Raw genomic sequence first — 16,676 nt, 5'->3', positions numbered from 1 at the left:
TGGCGAGAGGGGGATGGGTAACTGTTAGGACCGGCTCTTTGCACAAAGGATGCTGCAAAGGTTGCTAGGATAAAGAGGCCCCAGGGAAGGAATGTGTAATGGGCCTATCAGGACCAGTGGCAGCGAAGGTTAGATTATATGGCCAGGCCAAGGAATGTGGGAAAAAGGCCTATAAGAATCTTGTATTCGTGTATGTGGAACTTGAAACTGCATGAATGTATATGAGACCACATGTTTTGCCTCCCTTTGTCTCATTCGCCCTGGAAGTTTCAAGAGACAGGTTGTCTCCTGCCTTTTTATCAGAGTGAGTGCAGCTTGCAAGCCGGGTGAATTAAAATAAAATAATATCTATAATCTGAACTCAGCCTTTTGATTGAGACGAGACTGTGGACAGAAAGAACCGAATTTCATCACTCCTGGCATGTCCTCCTGCACTCTTCATTGAACCAGAATTGATCCCTTGGTTTGGCATTAATGGTTGAGTGGGGGATACTCAGGACCATGAGTTTACAGATTTGGTTGAGTACAGTTCTGCTGCTGCCTGATGGTTGACCAGACTTGAGTTACTAGATCTGTTTAAAATCTATCCCATTTAGTATGGTGGCAGTGCCACACAACATAATGGAAAATATCCTCAATGTGGAGACGAGACTTCGTCTCCACAAGGATTTTGTGGTGGTCACTCCTAACGATACTGTCATGGATAGCTGCATCTGTGGCAAGCAGATTGGTGAGGATGAGGTCAAGTATGTTTTTTTCCTCTTGTTGGTTCCCTCACCATCTGCTGCAGTCCCAGTCTAGCAGCCATGTCCTTTAGGACCCAGCCAGCTCGGCCTGTGGTGGTACTACCGAGCCACTCTTGGTGATGGACATTGAAATCTCCATCCCAGAGTATATTCTGTGCTCTTGCCACCCTCAAGTGGTGTTCTACATGGAAGAGCTCGGATTCATCAGCTGAGCAGGGACAGTTTGCCGGAATAATCAGTAGGTTTCCTTGCCCATGTTTGACCTGATGCCATGAGACTTCATGGGGTTTGAAGTTGATGTTGGGGACTCCCAGGGCAACTCCCTCCCTCCGCATTCCACTGTGTCGCCATCATCTCTGCTCCCAAGTTAATCCTAACTCGGCTTTACAGTGGGGTAGCAGTAAAATAAATATTGTATCACAAAACCCAAGGTACTGGGAAAGCACACCACCTTTAAAGAATTTGTATTCTTTAAAGTGGCCTGGTGCTTTGTGAGTGTGATGGGCTATACATGCGGTACCTCACTCTCACTACAATGTGTGCCAATCAAACAAGTCTCAGGAAGAGATGAGAAGAAATGCGTGTACTCATCACATCATTGATATTTGGACCAAAGTCAGTCAAAGTGGTCAGTATAGTGCAGATCAACTCCTTGAAAAAGGCGCAGATTAATATCTGATCAGGGATATCATCGAAAATACAAGGATAAGTATGAATTGAGATAATTAAATCATTCAAGAAGTCCCCATAACAAGACTTTAATCTGTAATAAATAATCAGCTAGTGTTGAATAACAGACAAGTGGGGATTAATAGATATTCTGCAGCTATGTTTGATTACCATTTGAGAGTAAAGAAACAATTTTGAGCAAGTTTACCTTGAGATTAAATGGGATAGAGTTTATGATTGGACAGGTGCACATTGTCAGGAGAAGGAGCAACCTCAATGGGTTGAAATACTTTCTTTAGTTCATTTATTTTCTATGCCTTTAATTGCCTCCCCAACTTTAAGGATGTATTTCTAAGACTGAGTGCAGTGCATGATACTTTTGAAGTGCAGTACTAACCCATTCAATTTTGAGACAGTTGAGCTTGAAGAGTTATGTGATTAATGTACACGAGTTTTCTGGCCCCTGGCGTGTGGGAATAGAGGTGGGGCAGAGAATTGAGGGGGAGTCCCAAAATAGCGTTCACGTTAGTCGGATATCCCTGCTCGTTTGTCCCCACCCTTCATCATGCGATGACTGGAACCCCACATAAATTCAGAACATATAATTTGCAGGCCTCCCCACTGGAACAACCCTCCACCTACGAAGGTCTCCAATGCAGTGTGATGTCATGCTGCCGGGGTTCCCAGCGCGTTTTTCAAATGGGGAGCTGGTGAAGACAACCCTCAAGGGGTGGACAAGTATGCATATCCCCAAGGGGGGGGATCATACCCGGACAGTACCCTGGCACTGCCCCTGACATTGCCCACGGTAGAGATCATAATCTGTGGTAACGTGGAACCTTGATTTCCTTACGTGACAGAACCACCCAATATTCTTTCACACATCACAAACTATACCACCAGTGGTCACACACTAGGCTAGGTTTTGCCAGCTTCCAAGTCCCAAGATGTGCAGGTTAGGTGGATTGGCCGTGCTAAACTGCCCCTTAGTGTCCAGAGGTTAGCTGGGGGACGAGGATAGGCCACGGGAGTGGGCCTAGGTAGGGTGCTCGTTCAAAGGGTTGGTGCAGACTTGATGGGGCAAATGGCCTCCTTCTGCACTGTCGGGATTCTCTGATTCGAGTCTATGATTCTATGACAGGCTGGGATGTGGGGATGGTATGTGTTTGGGGGCTGTAAAATGGTAAGCGAAGTCAGGGGTGGAGTGCCCATCACCTTCCCACTGCCGTGACATCTCACCAGCAGCCAGAATAGTGGAGAATGGCCCTACCACCCAGAAGCCAATTGTACTATTATGACAGTTAAAAAGATCGATAATTAAAAAGGTCGAAGCCATCGGATCCATCAGGATGCAGAGCGAGCCATTCCACTGGAGCAGGATTGGCCAAGGTTGCAGCCTTTCATGCTCAAGGCCATGTCAATGTGCCATGAGGTGTCCGGGTCTGACGGCGACCAGCATGCCACAGGGAGGCCACCTCCAGTGAGTTGGTGGCCTTTACAGGCAGCAAAGGACCACTCTGCATAACAAAATGTCATCGGTCCAGGAAAACATCCTATATTGGGGTCCCAATCACTATTAATTATTGGCTGCCTGCTTCTGTCGAATTCACAATTCACCCCAAATAAACTCCTTGGTGGCAGGCAAATGTCGGGGTGACAATCCAATGTGGCTCCCCCTATCCTCCAGCTAGCTGCACCCCACCCCCAACACCCTCCTTCCCATCCCCCAACCCCCATGTTCATGGGTTAAAAGAATCCAGACAAAAATATTGACAAATTGAAATAAAGGATAGCCCAGAGATGCTTTAAAAATACATTAAGAGCTAGAGGAGAACTGAGGATAGAGTAGGGCCTTTAAAGATCGAAAAGGTAACCTGCAAGTGGAGGCAGATGGTTCTTTGCCTTTGTCTTCAGAAAAGAGGGTGATGATATCTGATTTATAGTTGAGGAGGAAAGTTATAGGTGTAACATTGGATGGGACAAACCGAGTGAGAGAGGTAGTTATTTGGGGGTTTAGGATATTTGAAAGAAGAAGATGATGTGTTGGGTGCCCTGGATCCGTGGAACACAAACAGGCCACCAACACTTAAAATAGTATAACATTATTTTATGAAGTTAGAAACTGTTGAACATACTTTCACTGTGGGTTAACACGATGTTAGATTAAACTAAAGACCTATGCCTGTCCTAACCAGTCTATGCACTCAGCACATGGTGAAGATCTGTGCTGTAAGCTGTAAGCTCTGTCCTTCTGAGAGGCTGCATCCCGAATGAGCGGGAAAACTGATGCCCTCTGTCTTTATAGTGAGTGTGCTCTAACTGGTGATTGGCTGCAGTGTTGTGTGTGTTGATTGGTCTTGCTGTGTGTCCATCAGTGTGTGTGTCTGTACCATGATATACTGGTGTATATTATGACATCCCCCCTTTTATAAAAAAATGTATGTGTGTGGCAATAAATAATGTGTGATGAGAATGTTCCTAACTACGTGTGGAGTGCGAAGACATATTTACAGGACTACGTACATGAGAACTAAGCTATTTACATAGGAAGGTGCCTGGTGCAGCGAAGCAGTATGCAACAAGAGTAACGAGATCAACACTATATACAAACCAGGGAAACGATCAAACAAAGCAACAAAACAATTTAGAGAGTCCATAAGTTTGAAAAGTTCATAAATTTAGTCTCTGAGGTGGGCGACGAATTCTGGTTGACCGCCTCAAGGGTGGGTCGAGAGCCGCCGGTTCAGGAGCGGGCTGGACTGCATCAAAGTCAGGGGGAGGCAGAGTGACAAGGAGCTCTTTCAAAGTTTGTGGCAGGGTCAGCAGGAGGGCGAGGCGACACTGGAGGAGCGTGGCGAGCGTGGAACGAGATGAAGGACGCGTTGATTGCGGCGCAGAATAGAGCCATCCGGTAGACGAACCAGGAACGAGCGGGGGGCCACCTGCGAAGGACAACAGCGGTTGTAGACCAGCCACCATCCGGAAGATGGACGCGGGCGTTGTCATCTGGAGCCAGGGCAGGGAGATCAGCTGCATGGGAGTCATGAGCCGCCTTGTGCTGTGCACGAAACAGCTGCATCCGGCGAAGGACCGGAACGTGGTCGAGGTCTGGGACATGGGTAGACGGCACCATCGTCCTCAGGGTGCGATTCATGAGTAACTGGGCTGGCGACAGGCCAGTGGACAATGGGGCGGAGCGATATGCCAGCAAGGCAAGGTAGAAATCAGACCCAGCATCAGCAGCCTTGCATAGGAGCCGTTTGACGATATGTACTCCCTTCTCTGCTTTGCCGTTGGATTGGGGGTACAGGGGACTGGATGTCACATGGGCAAAATTGTACCGCCTGGCAAAGCTGGACCATTCTTGGCTGGCGAAGCAGGGGCCATTGTCCGACATAACCGTGAGAGGGATGCCGTGTCGAGCAAAGTTTTCTTCACATGCATGAATGACTGCAGATGAGATGAGGTTGTGCAACCGTATCACCTCCGGGTAATTCAAAAAGTAGTCCACGATCAGGACATAGTCTCTACCCAGCGCGTGGAACAGGTCGATGCCCACCTTGGTCCATGGTGACGTGACCAACTCATGGGGCTGCAAGGTCTCACGTGGTTGGGCCGGCTGGAAGTGCTGACAAGTGGGGTAGTTGAGCACTGTGTTGACTATGTCCTCATTAATGCTGGGCCAGTACACTGCCTCTCGGGCCCGTTGGCAGCACTTTTCCACGCCAAGGTGGCCCTCGCGTAGTTGTTCCAGGACAAGCTGGCGCATGCTATGCGGGATGATAATGCGGTCCATTTTTAGAAGAACCCCGCCTACTACCGCCAGATCATCTCTGACATTATAGAATTGAGGGCATTAGCCCTTGGGCCACCCGTCCATTAGGTGGCGCATGACACGCTGTAGCAAGGGGTCAGCCGCCGTCTCGCGGCGAATTTGGGCGAGGCGTTCATCCGAGGCAGGTAGATTGGAGGCCGCGAATGCCACATGGGCATCAACCTGGCAGACAAATCCCGCTGGGTCACATAGAGTGTTGACTGCCCTGGAGAGAGCGTCAGCAACGATGAGGTCCTTGCCTGGGGTATATACCAGCTGGACGTCGTATCGCCGGAGCTTGAGAAGAATACGCTGGAGGCGAGGCGTCATGTCGTTCAAGTCTTTCTGTATTATATTGACCAGCGGGCGATGGTCGGTCTCGACGGTGAATTGAGGAAGTCCGTTGACATAATTGTGAAACTTAACAATACCAGTCAGAAGGCCCAGGCACTTCTTTTCTATCTGTGCATAGCACTGCTCCGTGGGGGTCATCGCACTTGACGCATATGTGATGGGGGCCCACGATGAGGCCTCATCACGTTGAAGGAGCACTGCCCCAATGCCGGATTGACTGGCATCGGTCAAAATTTTTGTCTCCTTTCCGGGGCCGTGGTCAGTTTTCCCTTGAGTTCTCGCCATTCGCGCTCGTGGGCAGGGAGCCATTGGAAGTCTGTCGTCTTCCTGAACAGGTTCCTGAGAGCCGTGGTATGAGAGGTGAGGTTAGGGATGAATTTCCCTAAAAAATTGACCATGCCCAGAAATTGGAGGACCGCCTTCTTGTCCTCTGGTGTTTTCATAGCTGTGATGGTAGCTACCTTCACCGCATCCGGCTGCACACCCAATTGGGAGATGTGGTCAAAGAGCATTTGGCCCTGTTGAGGCGGAGGCCATGCTCATGTATACGTCTGAGTATGTGCTGGAGGCGACTAACATACTCCTGCGGGGTGGTGGACCAGATGATTATGTCATCGACATAGACGTGAACACCTTCAATACCTTCCATCATTTGTTCCATAATCCTATGGAACACTTCTGATGCAGAGATGATCCCAAACGGCATCCTGTTGTAACAATATCTTCCAAAGGGGGTGTTAAATGTGCAAAGTTTCCTGCTGGATTTATCAAGCTGGATTTGCCAGAATCCTTTTGAGGCGTCGAGTTTGGTGAAGAGCTTGGCTCGAGCCATCTCACATGTGAGCTCTTCGCGCTTGGGAATTGGATAGTGCTCTCTCATAATATTGCGATTTAAATCCTTGGGATCAATGCGAATTATCAATTCGCCGGAAGGCTTTTTTACACATACCATGGAACTGACCCAGTTGGTCGGTTCATTGACTTTGGAAATCACTCCTTGGTTCTGGAGGTTCTGCAGCTGCTGCTTGAGGCTGTCCTTAAGGGGTGCTGGGACCCTGAGAGGTGCGTGCACCACAGGCGTGGCATTCGGTTTTGATAAAATCTAGTAGGTGTACGGGAGCGTGCCCATGCCCTCGAAGACGTCATGGTACTGGTTGATAATGGCGTCGAGCTGTGCCCTGAAGTCAGTGTCCTAAAAGGAAGATGCGTCAGCAGGACAGAGAGAGTGAACTCTCTGAATTAGGTTCAACAGCTTGCATGCCTGCGCGCCAAGCAGGGAGGCTTTCGATGAGCCCACGATTTCAAAGGGAAGGATCGCTTTGCGTGACCTGTGCGTCACTTCAATTTGGCATGAGCCGCTGGCAGCAATGGCATTGCCATTATAATCTAATAGCTGGCAGGCTGATGGCAGAATGGCTGGTTTGACACGAAGGCTTTGGAGGTCAGACCGCGGAGGCACCGGTGTCCAGGCGGAATCATATTTGGGACCAGTTGACCGTAAGGGTGGCACACCACTCATCGTCCGGATTGATGCTGTATACCTGTAGAGGCTGGATTCTTTGCTTCAGGGACACCCTGTTTTTTGTAATGGTACCAACTCGAAAAGGCTACTTCGGGTCTTCGGTGTCAATATTGGGTATCAGGTCCGAATCGGGCTCGCTGACCATGGGTTGAATGGCCCGGACATTCCTGCGGGGCTGGCTGGAGTGACGAGAGTTGGCAGGCTGAACTGATCTGCATAAAGCAGCATAGTGGCCAAGTTTGCCACATAGCAAGCATCGTCGTGATTTGGCAGGACATTGCCGCTTTAAGTGGGCAGAGCCACAGTTGCCGCATGTTGTAGCGTCAGTACGTTCGCTGCACCACCGCGCATGCATGGTGCGGTTGTATGCGGTGTGCGCCTGCGCCGTACACTCGTCAACGTCGCCATCCCCTCGTTCGGTGAGCACACGCAGGGGAGTCCATGAAAAGAGTGCGAAATGGCCGCCCTCATCCAGGCTGAGGCCGTGGAGTTGCTCAATTGCTTGGACCCGTTGTGCCTCGTGGGGACCTTGCCGCGCCATTGCAGCCGCTTGGATGTTGGAATACCGACTAGTGGCATGTTCATGTAGCACGCAGGTCTCGATGACAGATGCTAGGGTGAGCTGCTTTACCTTGAGGAGCTGCTGGCGTAGAGGGTCCGACTGAACACCGAAAACGATCTGGGCGCGTATCACGGAGTAGGAGGTGGGCCCATAATTACAGGACTGCGCAAGGATGCGGAGGTGGGTGAGAAAGGACTGGAAAGGTTCATCCGTACCCTGCAAACGCTGTTGGAATACATAGCGCTCAAAACTTTCATTCACCTCGATGTCTCAGTGACTGTCAAACTTAAGGGGGACCGTCTTGAATTTTGATTTATCTTCACCATCAGCAAAGGTGAGAGAATTGAAAATGTGGATGGCATGTTCCCCGGCCATGGACAGGAAGAGAGCGATCTTCCTGGTGTCTGAGGCAGCTTCCCGGTCTGTGGCTTCAAGGTAGAGCTGGAAGCGTTGTTTGAATATCTTCCAGTTGGACCCTAGGTTACCGGTGATGCGGAGCGGCGGCGGCAGGCGGACGCTGTCCATTTTGCAGGATGGCTGTATGCTGGTGGAAGGCAGATCACTTGCAGGCAGGCCTAAGAAATTCTAACATTCCTCAACTACTGGTACCATGATGTGTTGGGTGCTCTGGATCCGTGGAAGTCATACAGGCCACCAACACTTAAAATAGTACAACACTATTTTATTAAGTTAGAAATTGTTGAACATATTTTCACTGTGGGTTAACACGATGTTAGATTAAACTAAAGACCTGTGCTTGTCGTAACCAGTCTATACACTTAGCACATGGTGAAGATCTATGCTGTAAGCTGTGTCCTTCTGAGAGGCTGCATCCCGAATGATCGGAACTCTGATGACCTCTGTCTATATAGTGAGTGTGCTCTAACTGGTGATTGGCTGTGGTGTTGTGTGTGTTGATTGGTCTTGCTGTGCGTCCATCAGTGTGTGTGTCTGCAGAATGATATACTGGTGTATATTATGACAGAAGATAGGGTCCTTGAAAGGTGAAATGTATCCCAGGCTATTCAGAGGAATCATGGAGGAAATAGCAGGGGCTAGTAGTTATTACCATCATTTTCTAACCATCTCCACCTATAGTCATGGTGCTGGAGGCTGAAGGACTATAATGTTGTACTGTTGTTTAAAAAGGAAGAAAGGAATAAACATAGATTGTATGTATTCCCATTAAACCTGGCTGTCAGTCCTCATATCCTCTTTGAGGAAGAGCAGAATGTTTCCCCAGAGTCCTGGACAATCTTTTTCCCTCAACCAACATCAGTAAAAACAAACTTTCTAATTATTCATTCACTTGCTTTGGCACCTTGTTATGCACAGGTTATCACAACTGTCTGAAAAAAAGCAAAGCATAGAATAATCCCTTTTGGCATATGTTTGAGTTATAGGAAAAAGGACCGGAGAGGATGGAGCTTTATCTCGCAAAAAGATGTGCCTGAATTATGATTTTAGAAAGATTTATGGGCTAATTAATGACATTGAGTGGGCAAATCAGAAGTTACTTTGAAAATCGAGAAAAAAAACAAGGGCACAATAGATAAAAGATAAACCTAGGACTTGCATCAGATAGTTATTCTTCACATGTGTAAACTTGGAAAAACCTCCCAGGTAGAATTGTGGAGGCGAAAACCCTCAAGTTATTTCAGAGCCAATTGGGTGATAGCAATGGAAAAACTTTGTGATCCTTTGGATGACTGCATTATGATGGGTTGAATAATTATGAGGTGAATAATGCCAGCACTTCAAGATCAATCATTGGTTGTGAAGTATTTTGTAGTGTCCTGAGATTAAGGAAAATGTATAGAAATTCATGTTCTTCCAAGTTCCTCCTTCAGGAAATTGTAGGTAATTGCTGTCTTGACTTTGGGACGTTTGCGTGCATCCGTGATTCACAATCAGACATGGTTGGCTGACAAGTCATTGTGTAGTTATAACTCAGTGCCTGGAAGGGGCCAGCACAGTGGAAGTTCAGCAGCAAAACGTTGGAATCTATTCTGACACAATGTAACTTGCATATTAATCTGATGCAGTTGGCACGGATGGCCATTACAACAGGCAGTGCATTTCAGATAAAAGATCGTACATAAGGCAATTCGAGATTGTGTTGAACTTTTGAAATGGTAAAGGAATATTCTAAAAATTCCTTTTGATGAGTGGAGTTTTTAAAAAAAACTAATTTGCTTAAAGCCTCTGATTGCTGAACAATATTAAGGGTTTAATACGCCATGAATCTCAAAATAACAATAATATTCCTTAGATATCGAGAGTAACTTTCTATGACTAAAGTAATATTTTACAAAATGAAATAGCATTGCTTTAAATATTGCCTTCCAAAAGAAAGCAAGATCTTAATTGAACTAAGTTATGCAGCAGAAATTTCTCGCCGGGTTCGATTCCAGCCTTGTTTGTGGCGGGTTGGGTGGGGAAATGGACCGAGGTAGAGTGCTCTTTCAGAGGCTCAGTGCAGACCCGATGGGCCAAATGGCCTCCTTCTGCATTGTAGGGATTCTATGATTCTTGAGATTGTATGAAATTTCAACACTCACTGAGGCAAGTTTAGGGAGTGGGGCATAATTTGAAGAAAGCTATGAATCCTGACCATGTTGAACATGAGACGGTAAATCTTGACCAGAATTCCATGTCCGATCAGGTCGACAGGATTCTCGGTCCTACTGCAGTGAATGGAGTTATGGCTGAGTGCCAAATTCTCTATTCTCGCTGGCAGCGGTAACGGGAAAAACTCAGATCGGAGAATCCTGGCCCTTATTAATCCTAGCTCAACGATGGTCATTCCTACTCAACAATTCACACAAAGCTAATGAAGGCTTCCAGATTGTATGGATTTATAGTTTGAAAGTAAGAACAAACTTTCATTTCTCATGTGTCTTTCGTAATTCCAGACATCCCAAAACACTTTGGCGGCCTATGGTCCTCTGGGACTGTGGCAACATTTATCTTTATTTACAGTCAATAAAGTACTTTTGAAGAGTATTCATTATGAGTATCGTAGCTTGCATTACGATTCTCATGTTCACAGGCCCATATTACTTGCACACTATCAGAAGGATGCTGGGTCTTTTTAAAATTACGTTACTGTGAGCTTTAATTGCTGAATTTATTTATCTCAACCGCTAATCGGGATAATTCTTGGAGATGAGTATTTGGGAATTGTAATGGGCTACAAGAATAATAGTGAGGAATTAACGATGCTCACTGTCACATATGTGCAATTCGGCTAAAAACTTTAAGCAAATTCAGATAAATGTGAAAATCTAGAAATTCCTGTCTGAGATGCAATGCTCCTCTGTAAACTGTGAAAACAGCATCTCATCATCTGGCTTCCCATTCAGATATATTAACTGGCATGAGGTACCTGTGGTTATAATATTGCCACATAAAGTTACAAAGTATTACATAGAATGCTCAGCGCAGAAACAGGCGATTTAGCCCAATTGGCCCATGTCGATGTTTATACTCCACTTGAGAATATTCCCATCTTAGATGATCTGACCCCATCGGCATAGCTTTCTATTCATTTCTCCCCTACGTTTTTATCTAGCTTCCCCTTAAATGCATCTGTTTGCTGTTTAATGATTCCTTCAGATAGGAGAATTCCAGATTCTCACCATTCTTTGGGTAAATAAGTTTCTCCTGAATTCCAGCGAACATAGAATTCCTACAGAAGGAGGACATTTTGCCCATTGAGTCTGCACCACTCTCTGAAAGAGCACCCTACCTAGGCCCACTCCCCCCACCCTAACCCTGTAACCCAATACCCCACCTCACCGGCACATCTTTGGACACGGGAAGCAATTTAGCATGGCCAATCCACCTAACCAACACATCATTGGACTGTGGGAGGAAACCGGAGCACCCGGAGGAAACCCATGCACACACGGGGAGAGTGTGCAAACTCCACACAGTCACCCAAGGCATGAATTGAATCTGGGTCCTTGTTGCTATGAGGCAGCAGTGCTGACCACTGGGTGCCATGCAGCTCCTCTTAGATTTATAAGTGAATATCTTTCATTTATGGCTCCTTGTTCTGGGCTCTCCATTTCATGGTAAGTGATAACTACAGCCAAGCAACATCTACACTAAAGACTAGTTTTAAAAATGTGAAGTCTCGGGAGGGATTCTCTCATCCCGGGGCCAGGTCGGAGAATCCCCGCGACCGGCATGAATTGCGCCACGCCGCCCCGACGCCCCAACGCCAGCACGAAATTCTCCACAGAGCGGAGAATCGGGGCCATTGGTGCTGGCGTGGTTGGCGCGGCGCCGGTCGGGGGCCGCTGTACGCGGCCAGCCCAGCAATTCTCGGCCCGGGATGGGCCGAGCGGCCATATTAAAAATGCCGAGTCCTGCCGGCGCCGTCCACACCTGCTCTCAGCCGGCGGGAACTCAGTGTGGAAGGGTCGGGGGACGACCTGGGGGGGGGGGGGGGGGAGGGGGGGAGGTATCCGATTCAGGGGGAGCCTCCGATGTGGCCTGGCCTGCGATCGGGGCCCACCGATCGGGAGGCCAGCCTCTCTGGCGGACGGCCTCCTTTCTTCCACGCTGGCCCCTGTAGCCCTGCACCATGTTGCGTCGGGGCCGGCGCGTTGAAGGAAGCCACTGCGCATTCGCGCGTTGGTGCCGGTGCGAATTTGCATGTGCTCGTTGGCGTCTGTGCCACTGCGCATGCGTGGATAGCGCGATGCCCAGTTCACGCCGGGATCAGCAGCTGGAGCGGCGTGAACCGCTCCAGTGCCGTGTTGGCCCCCTGTAGTGGCCAGAATTGCTGATCCTGAGGCCGTGTTGACACCGTCGAGAAACACAACGGCGTTTCCGACGGCGCCAACACTTAGCCTCAGGATCACAGAATCCTGCCCCTCATTCCTTCAGCTTTTACTGTTGGAGATTTATTAAAAAATACATTTTTGTAATTTCTTCTTTGCCTTCCTCTCTCAACCCAGCCTTTCTTGCCTTCTGTTTATTCTGCTTTCTTTACGTGACTTACAATTAATTCACTTTTCTAACTTATGCTTCCTGGTTCAGGCTCTGTGATGTTTGTTGCAACTGTGGCTGACATGCTCGAGAGCCCCTGATGGGAGTAAGCACATTGCAATAACTATATTTCTACTCTTGCTTTTGATGTGAATATTCTTCAGGGTCAAGTAACAAAAGTAGTTATTACCACAACAATCAAGAGTGTTTATTCGGACATTGCAATACTAATAACTGCATCTTGATAACTATAATCATTTTTGTTGTTTTCCTATTTATTTTGTTGAGTGAAATCGAATCCTCCCCTGCCTCAGTGATCAGCATTGAATATAACATTTTTCGGTGTCTGCCCAATGTTTTATACAATGCAAATGCGAATCTCTGGTATTTCATTTAGAGAAAGGCTTGCATGATATCATCAGTCTCAATGCCGTTGCTAATACACTAGGATAACTGTTTTAGCGACTGTCACTTGCAGTTTGTTACTGGGTGTGAAAAGACTTGCAAAACCACAATTCATTAATTATTCATAGATGAGGACTTGGGTAATTTAAAGATTTTTTTTTCCCAAGCAAAACAACAAATGAAGTAAGTGCAAGGCCCTTCAGAGCGCTTGATGACTGTAGTCAATTTAACTTTGCAAAACTAAATCTAGTTTATAATGAACCCAGAAGCAGTTGACAATGGAATGGGGTCAACTCCTTTGCTTGTGCTGTATTTATATTTTAATAAACTATTCATTAGGTTTTTACCGAATCTTCAATTTTGTTTTTACACAAGGGTAATGATGCTATCAATCTGAATCATCCTCATTTCTATATCAGACATTCCACTACTTTGTTAGCTGTCCAAAGATGTGCAGGTTCGGTGGATTTGCCGTGCTAAATTGCCCTTGGTGTCCAAAGGTTAGGTTGGGTTTCGGCGAGAGGGCTGGGGTAAGGCCCTAGGTAGGGTGCTCTTTCAGAGGGTCGGTGCAGTTTCGATAGGCCTAATGGCCTCCTTCTGCACTGTAAGGATCCTTACCATTGACTTGTTAAAAACTCAGTTATTAAAAATCACAATGCTTTTATTTGTGTCTTTGTCTGACATAGTGAAAACTCTTTTGCCTTAAAGTTACTGTTCAGAACATATCGTTAACTGGGGTGTAAGTCCTGCATTTTTATCCGTTATTTGAAAGATCAGTCTAAATATTGGGGAACTGTAAGAAGGGAACCAAATTGAGCTGTCAGAATTTCAGTAAAAGCAGAGTTCCTCAGCGATTTATTCATTTTATCTGAAACAACCAGGAATTTTGTTGCTTGAGGATGGAAGGTATGTGAATGTAGCTTCACAGTTGTTTATACTCGCGTGTCTTGACATTGGAAGAGATTGGCAAGTCCTCAACCGATACTTCAGAAAACTCAAATAAGGAGGAGCTCTTTTCTCTTAAAATATGAAATTGTTTCTGCATGAAGGAATTGATGCAAATAGAATAAATTAATGAAAAATGTAGCAAGATAAGGACACAGGGGAGGAACAAAACTGAAGGATGAGACTTTAGAATGAGAGGAAGCATGTGTAGAGTATAATCATGTCAGTTGTGTCAAATTGCCCGATTCTGTACTGTATATCGATGAAGTTCTACACAGATTGTTAAAGCAGAACATAGAGCAATGGCTTTTGAACTTTTCTCATTGAGGGATCAAATGTTATGTCACATAAGAAAAGCACTTCAAAATGTCTTAAAAGCCAATGTCCTTACCTGGTCTGGCCGAGATGAGACTCCAGACCTATGGCCAGGTGTTTGATTCTTAACTACCCTTAGTAAGCCACTCAGGTGGATCAAGCTACTATGGACAAGTTGAATAAAATAAAACTTGACAGACTTTCCAACATTGACCTAGGCACCAGAAATGACAAAGGCACACCCTACCAGTCAATGCTACAAAGTCATCCTCACTAATATCTGGGGGATTGTGCCAAAAATAGGACAGCATTCCTTGATGTGAACTTTGGACATCCTGAAGACTTATTAGGTCAAATACAAGCAAGGAAATCACCTGCTGATCATGATCTACTGCCCTCTCTCAGCTGATGAATCAGTACTACCCCATTTTGAACACACTCGGAGGAAGCACTGAGGGTGGCAAGGATGTACTTGAAGTGGGGAACATTGCCGAGATTGGCTCGATAGTGTCGTGTTGGGTGTTCCGATGCACAAATGATCCAACACGGCTGTAGATGGTACAACTCTGTTTTATTGTCTTAACAGCGACAACTACTAACTGCTGGCTTGGGTACATGCTTCACCAGTTAACCTGTGGACCCAGCCCTATCACTATCTTAGTGAGGCACTCAGCACATGGTCTATGTCTGAGTGGCGCGCTGTGAGCTCTGTGCTCTGAGCTATCTCCTGGTAGAATGAGCGGGAACTGTGGTGTTCCCTGTTTTATAGTGCATGTGCTCTCACTGGTGATTGGCTGTGATGTCATGTGTGTGCTGGTTTGTCCAACTGCCTGTCCATCAGTGTGTGTGTGATTGCACCATGATATGCTGATGTGGATATCATGACAGATAGCACCACCAACAATCGAGCCAACCAAGTCCTAAAGGGCATTTGTGCAAGACTGGGTCTTTGGCAGGTGGTAAGGGAACCTACATGAGGGGAAAACTGACTTAACCTGGTCCTTACCAATCTACTTGCCCATAACATGTAGGTATATGTGCCCATCACACAGACCTTGTGGAGATGATCCTATGTTCATATTGAGGATGCCCTCCATCGTGTTACTTAACTCTACTATTGTTCTCAAGGGAATAGTTCAGAACAAAGCAGCAGCTCAAAACTGAGCACCCATGAGTTGCCATGGGCCTTCAGCAGCAGCTTAATGTAAACTCTATATTCCTATGGCACAGCATATTCCTTGCTCTGCTATTACCCTCAAATCAACATATAGAGCCTGGTTCATTGTGTAATATAGAATAGCATGCATGAAGCAGCACCAGGGGTACCTCAGAATGAGATGCCAAGCTGATGAAGCTACACGTGCACAGTATACAGCAAAGCAGCATGCTATGGGCAGGTTTAAGTGATGCCTCTAGCAATGGATCAGATGGAACTGTTGCAGACTGCACACTCAAAGGTGAATAGTGGTGGACACTTAAGTAACAAATAGGAAAAGGAGTCTCTCTGAAAAGTCCAATTTTTAATGATGGTGAAGACAACGTGTAAAAGGCTAGGCTTATGCATTTGCAAAATATCTTATGCCAGAAGTCCAAGTGAATGATATGTCAGCACCTCCTCCGAATTCTTCACTATCGCAGACAGTAACCAGCCAATTTGATTAACTCCATGTGATAACAAGGATAGATGAGCGTTACAGGCTGTAGCCACCTAAATTGGCCAACTCCCGATTTAAAATGGCGAAGGGCAAAGGCTGATGGGAAAGTCAGCCAACATAGACAGAAACCAGCAGCTGCAGGTTTACTGTGCATTTACCATGAAAAGGCCAGACAACATCGATACCAGCGACCATCACCATAACAACGTAGCAGCCATCTGCATACTGATGAGCAATCCCCGGGAACAGTAAGTAACATTTTGGACACACAAAGCAAAGCCAGACTCCTCCTTGGGATAAGATCACACCGTTCCTCCCCACCTCAGACCCCCACCATTTCTTTGCCACAGTAAAGCATCAGGCGACCATGTACTGCCTGGATTAGCGAGAGCATGTAAAGCTCACAGTTTTAAGTTTAGACCCTTCAGTAGCAGCAGCCCTTCCCGACCCACAGAATGTAGGAGGAGGCACCCTTGCAGAAATGCATATCCTGGATGCGATCGGGTATAACCGGGGTGACCCCGTAGATGGCCTCAACAAATGCAGGCAAAAGAAATCCGAGCACCTCACAGTGTTCGCTGGACGCCTGTGTATCCACTTTGCAGCAGTCTTTGGAGACTTAGACTGTGCCCATTTGTCCCCCGACAACATGGCCAAATGGGCCCGCACCCTTATCTCCCATGCCACA

At 46.8% G+C, this 16,676-nt stretch overlaps 1 protein-coding gene across 26 annotated transcripts in view; it reads right to left on the bottom strand.

The window, feature by feature from the left end:
- The window catches only part of LOC140388298 (contactin-4-like), a 3,617,424-nt gene that overhangs the window by 1,749,182 nt on the left and 1,851,566 nt on the right, over nt 1–16,676 (bottom strand). The window lies entirely within an intron of this gene.

This window comes from Scyliorhinus torazame, chromosome 13, assembly GCF_047496885.1.
Source record: "Scyliorhinus torazame isolate Kashiwa2021f chromosome 13, sScyTor2.1, whole genome shotgun sequence".
Classification (NCBI taxonomy): Eukaryota; Metazoa; Chordata; class Chondrichthyes; order Carcharhiniformes; family Scyliorhinidae; genus Scyliorhinus; species Scyliorhinus torazame.
This window is presented reverse-complemented; position numbering and strand designations above follow the sequence as displayed.